Source organism: Ranitomeya variabilis, chromosome 5 (assembly GCF_051348905.1).
Source record: "Ranitomeya variabilis isolate aRanVar5 chromosome 5, aRanVar5.hap1, whole genome shotgun sequence".
Taxonomy (NCBI): domain Eukaryota; kingdom Metazoa; phylum Chordata; class Amphibia; order Anura; family Dendrobatidae; genus Ranitomeya; species Ranitomeya variabilis.
The window spans coordinates 668,154,347-668,160,847 of record NC_135236.1 but is presented as its reverse complement, the minus strand read 5'-3'; positions in this window follow the sequence as shown (position 1 = coordinate 668,160,847).

Below are 6,501 nucleotides of genomic sequence, written 5' to 3'. Positions count from 1 at the left end.
CCGTGACCAATCATAAGCCGGGACGTCACTGGAGGCTGGACACGCGCGCTTTTAAAAAGCGCGCGTGTCCAGCCTCCAGTGACGTCACGGCTTGTGATTGGTTAATGGCGGCCATGTTGCCGGGACGCGGACCAATCACAGCAAGCCGTGACGTAATTTCGTCACGGCTTGCTGTGATTGGTCCGCGTCCCGGCAACATGGCGCCGTGACCAATCATAAGCCGGGACGTCACTGGAGGCTGGACACGCGCGCTTTTTAAAAAACGCGCAAGTCCAGCCTCCCGTGACGTCACGGCTTGTGATTGGTTAATGGCGGCCATGTTGCCGGGACGCGGACCAATCACAGCAAGCCGTGACGTAATTTCGTCACGGCTTGCTGTGATTGGTCCGCGTCCCGGCAACATGGCCGACCTGACCAATCACAAGCCGGGACTTCACGTAACCAAGTAAAAGCGCGAATTTTAAACAAACAACGCTGCCGGTTCCCTCGCTGAAGTCCCGGCTGCGTCGGAGAGGTGAGTATAGCGATATTTTTTATTTTAATTCTTTCTTTTACACATTTTTACACACATTTTTACATTAATGTTGTTTCGATACCGATACCCGATACCACAAAAATATCGGATCTCGGTATCGGAATTCCGATACAGCAAGTATCGGCCGATACCCGATACTTGCAGTATCGGAATGCTCAACACTAGTTGTCACTGCTGGCTTGCTGTGAGCACTGCCCGGTGGTCATCGCTTATAGCAAGTGGGTAATTCTTCTACATACAGGCGATCTGATCATCGTCTGCATGTAGCAGAGCAGATGGGGTTATGGCAGCTTCTAGTCTCCCGTGGAGGCTATTGGAGCATGACAAAAGTTAAAAAAAAATGTTTTAACAGATATAAAAAAATGTAAAAATTCAAATCACCCCCGTTTCACCCCTATTCAAAATAAAACAATAAAAAAAAACATTTGGTATCGCCGTGCTCAGAATCGCCCGATCTATTAATAATAAAAAGGATTAACCTGATCGCTAAACAGCGTAGTGAGAAAAAAAGTAAAAATGCCAGAATTATATGTTTTTAGGTCACCACGACATTGCAGTGTCACCAGCCCCCAGCGCTGCACATCCATCGTGGTAAAGCTGTTATCTGTCCTCCTTACTTACACAGACTTATTTTCCATCATAATATGCAAAATAAATCTTACCAAATCAGACAAGGTGATTTTCTGGATTTGTTTTTGTAGCGCCCCCACCGCCACAGGGTCGAGGGGTACCCGGTACCGGGCCTCTGAGTCTCTGCTCTGGGGTTGTCACGGTGGCTAGGCCCCGGTCCGTGACCCTGCCGTGGGGCGCACAGCAAATAATAGATATGAATGGTGCTGATGGTGATGTGGTGCCGTAGTGGTGCGGTGCGGTAAATAACGAGGACACCAGGTTGCAGTCTCTTTACCTCTTTACTGAAGATCTCTCGGTCCTCAGTCCGGAATACGGTTCACCAGGCTGCGCAAGTCCGACCGGTCCAATGGCACCTCCAGAGTTCTCTTCGCAGGTGGAAATCTGTGCCTTCCCTCTAGCGCTATGTGTTGCGGTCCTTCCCTGCTGTGCTTACAGAAAGTCCCCACAACTGTTGTGTCTGTTTCTTAAGTTCCCTCACAACTCGATTAGATGATGTTCTGCTAATCCTCCGTCCCTCCCAGATGTTACGGTTGGGATGGCACCCGTTTGACGGGTAGGCTCGGAGCTCTTCCGGGACCCTAGAGTCGCCCCTCTCCACAAGTTGCCCCCCAAGACTGCATAGGTGATTTAAGTGAGACAGCCCGCCTTAGACTGACTGCCCTGCCGCTGTTTAGAGTACTGCTTGAAGCTGAATGTTAAGATACTCTCTCGGCGTTCCGGCCACCGGTTGTGCGCCTCAGTAGGATGTTGCCTCGGTCTTACAGCACGACTCCTACTGGTGTTCTCCTTATTGCTTTGATCTCGTTTCTCACTCAGCACAATCTATCTCGCTTCTGATCCTTCCTTGGGCACCGCCGCTATCCTGAGCAGGCACGGTCACGTTACGTTCGCTCAAAATTGCCAAGCCTCTGTCAGGATCCCACCCCTGACAGAGACCCTACTGTATCTTCCCCCACAACACCCTCTGCCACAAGGTGTTGCCTGGTTCCAACCCAGTCAGCTTTCTGTCTAACTTCCTGCCTGACCCCCAGTTTACCCACAATGGTGGGGAGTGGCCTAGTGAATAGAACCCTTAGCTCCCCCCGGAGGCCCGACTGTGAAATGTATTGGTGTCTGTGATACCTGATCAGATGAACTCCTTCGGTGCCATCAGACGTGCCATAACTCCCCTTAGCGGCGGAGCCACAGTACTGCAACGACCAGGACTCTGGGGCGCTGCACTCCCCCCTGGTTAAACACAGTACTCCGGGACTGGGAAGAAAACAACAATACAAGTTAGCAAAAAGACATACAGTTTTGTTGAGTGCAATAACAATAAGTAAGCTTGAACAGAGCTTCCCTTTATGGGAGGTGAGAACACTTGAACGTTACAAACATGGTTAACATTATAAATTACAGGCTATAAATAACTCCTGTTACCCAACCGGGTATTCTACTTAGTGCAAACTTTTGAATAATAAGTTAACATTGTCCTTAAGGATGTACACTCTGAATCCGCTAAAGACCTTCTTATAATCACATTATAAGGCAATTTAACTTTTACATTCTCCTTCTGTAAATCTGCAGGACCGCCTGTCCTAACGGCACCAGACCTACTGCCTCTCCTTTCTTACAGGGCCGCTCCTTTCAGCCCGAGCCTTCTGTCTTTTCAACTACTATACACAGTATAGAACATAACATTACTTTCAGTTTAAGAGTACCGAGCCATCTCTACATGACTCCTATGAAGACGCAGGGTTTACCTTCTGTCCTCATTATCTATCAACATTATCAAACATTTCCTATAGAACATTAAACCTTCTCATTATTTTTCTCACTAACATGCACGCTGGACACCACGTCTACCCCTACGGGCCCACTGCGTCCTCCTTCTAGCTTTCTCTTTCTTTCAGGGAACATCATCATCATTTCTTTACAATTAACTAGTTGGATACATATAACTTTCTCATGCAAACATTATCATCGCTTTCTCTTCATCACACATTATTGCTATCTCTTAGTCTTAAAGCAATACCATTCTTTAAGTGCAACAAATGAACATCCCCTTTAAGAGGGGACCAAGTCTCTATGAGGTAGCATATCTTCTCAAGCTACCAGTCCGTACTTAGCAAAGGTTCCAGTGTGGTATCTTCACAAAGAGTCCTTTTTGAAGTAAAACCAGTAGGGAGCACCTTTAATAAGGTGCAAACTATTTACAGAGAGTTTGTATCATGCACTGTTCATGATTGCGGCAGTTCTAGAAACTTGTGCAAAAACTTAGAAAAATAAACAAAACAATAGGGATCCCGGGTCAACGAAGGGATCCCTTTAAAAGTTAACCCTGAACGGGTTTAGCAGCAAAGTCAGGAGAACAGTAACTATTTACATATGCAGAAGTAGTAGTATCTTACTCATTTTTCGGTAGCCCCCACCGGGGCTTCACCTGGCAGATGGCCCTCTGCAGGCCAGGCAGGTCAGACTCCAAGCTCACTCCCACGGCCAGGTGCACCCCGTGGGTTCGGGTCTTCTGCACGACCAGATCGTGCGCTGCGATGAGTGTCTGTGTGGGCCGATGGATAATGCTGGCAGCAGCAGCGGCGGCAGCAGCGGCTTCAGCGGCGAGCTCCTCCCCCTCGGTGCGGGATACCGCCAGAACGGCGGTGCAGCGCTGCATATCCCGGGCCCACCAGCCGCTCCCCTTTAGGTGCCGGCGGTATGTGACCACGTCCCCCGGCTTCAGGAAGGACTTGGCGCCGTCTCCACACAGGCAGGGCTCCACTTCTTCCCCGGTAATGCGGACTCTCAGGGCTGTCCCGATCTCCTGCACGAAGCCCTTTCCCGTCTGGGGCAGGTACACGACCACAACGCCCCACTTCGGCAGGGAGCCCTCCAGCAGCTCACCTCGCGCTTCCCGCTCCACTTCTCACTGGAACTCTGCGATCAGGTGGTTCCGATATTCCCCCCAGGGGAAGGGCCCGAGGTCATGCCCCCCCGGCGCATTGGTACCAGACGGCGGGGACATCGGGGCGCCACTGGTCGCAGCAGTGACCGGGTCATGTGCGGAGGTGAGGTGGCCTTCCCGGGAGTCGCGGCATTGGGTACCTTCACTCACGGTACCTCCTCCGGCGCTGCTCTCCTCTCCTGCAGAAGGCGTGCGGACCGGAGACCATTCAGGCACAGGGTGCCCCATCGGCAGCTCCCAAGGGTCCAAATCTTCCAGCGGGGGCATATCAGAATAATCCGCTGGTGACGGGGGTTGATGCGGGGCCATTCTTTTCTGCAGGCCTTCCCTGGTCTCCAGTTCCACCTCATCTGAGTCATAGTTTCGTTTCTTCGGTTTCCGCCCAGCATAGAAGATCAGGAGGCGGGTCTCGCCTGCTGACGGACACGTCCTCAGGACACAGCAATATTTAGACTGGGTGGTCATTGTCTTTCGCGCTTCCCAGCTTGCCTACGCCTACTCCACGCCCCTCTTCACTTACTGCGCTCTCCTCAGCGCTGTAATGGCGGCGGATTTTGGCGGTAAATGGCGCAGCACAGTCTTTGCAATAAAGTACAGTACAAGCACCATAAATCACAGTTCCAAGGCACACATGACCTGATTCTTCAGGCTTAAGTAGATCCTGTTCGTGATGCCAAGTTGTAGCGCCCCCACCGCCGCAGGGTCGAGGGGTACCCGGTACCGGGCCTCTGAGTCTCTGCTCTGGGGTTGTCACGGTGGCTAGGCCCCGGTCCGTGACCCTGCCATGGGGCGCACAGCAAATAATAGATATGAATGGTGCTGATGGTGATGTGGTGCCGTAGTGGTGCGGTGCGGTAAATAACGAGGACACCAGGTTGCAGTCTCTTTACCTCTTTACTGAAAATCTCTCGGTCCTCAGTCCGGAATACGGTTCACCAGGCTGCGCAAGTCCGACCGGTCCAATGGCACCTCCAGAGTTCTCTTCGCAGGTGGAAATCTGTGCCTTCCCTCTAGCGCTATGTGTTGCGGTCCTTCCCTGCTGTGCTTACAGAAAGTCCCCACAACTGTTGTGTCTGTTTCTTAAGTTCCCTCACAACTCGATTAGATGATGTTCTGCTAATCCTCCGTCCCTCCCAGATGTTACGGTTGGGACGGCACCCGTTTGACGGGTAGGCTCGGAGCTCTTCCAAAACCCTAGAGTCGCCCCTCTCCACAAGTTGCCCCCCAAGACTGCATAGGTGATTTAAGTGAGACAGCCCGCCTTAGACTGACTGCCCTGCCGCTGTTTAGAGTACTGCTTGTAGCTGAATGTTAAGATACTCTCTCGGCGTTCCGGCCACCGGTTGTGCGCCTCAGTAGGATGTTGCCTCGGTCTTACAGCACGACTCCTACTGGTGTTCTCCTTATTGCTTTGATCTCGTTTCTCACTCAGCACAATCTATCTCGCTTCTGATCCTTCCTTGGGCACCGCCGCTATCCTGAGCAGGCACGGTCCCGTTACGTTCGCTCAAAATTGCCAAGCCTCTGTCAGGATCCCACCCCTGACAGAGACCCTACTGTATCTTCCCCCACAACACCCTCTGCCACAAGGTGTTGCCTGGTTCCAACCCAGTCAGCTTTCTGTCTAACTTCCTGCCTGACCCCCAGTTTACCCACAATGGTGGGGAGTGGCCTAGTGAATAGAACCCTTAGCTCCCCCCGGAGGCCCGACTGTGAAATGTATTGGTGTCTGTGATACCTGATCAGATGAACTCCTTCGGTGCCATCAGACGTGCCATAACTCCCCTTAGCGGCGGAGCCACAGTACTGCAACGACCAGGACTCTGGGACGCTGCATTTTCTTATTTTGTCTCTCATACTTGTGGTCTACCTATGATGTCAATTACAGGCCTCTCATCTTTTTAAGGGGGAGAACTTTCACAATTGGTGGCTGACTAAATACTTTTTTCCCCATGGTGTATATATATATATATATATATATATATATATATATATATATATATATATATATCAGTGACACACACACACATATATATGTATTTATATTACATAGATAGAGAGATAGAAGAAAAGCCGGTAATTCAGCAGCTGCGGTAGTGTAAAATCACTGCAGGAGCCGACAGGATAGAAGAGATGGATTACATACAGTAAATACATACAGAATAGGTAGATATATAGATGTCAGTGACAAATACAATTAGTAAAGTGTGTGTGCAGCTTACTGTACATGTATTTAATTAATAAAAGATTATAAAAAAATGTTGTGAGCTCCCGCGCAATTTTCAAAACCAGCAGAGGGAAAGCCAGCAACTGGGGGGCAGATGTTTACAGCCTGGGAAGGGGGTAATACCCATGGATCTTCCCAGGCTATTAATATCAGCTCACAGCTGTA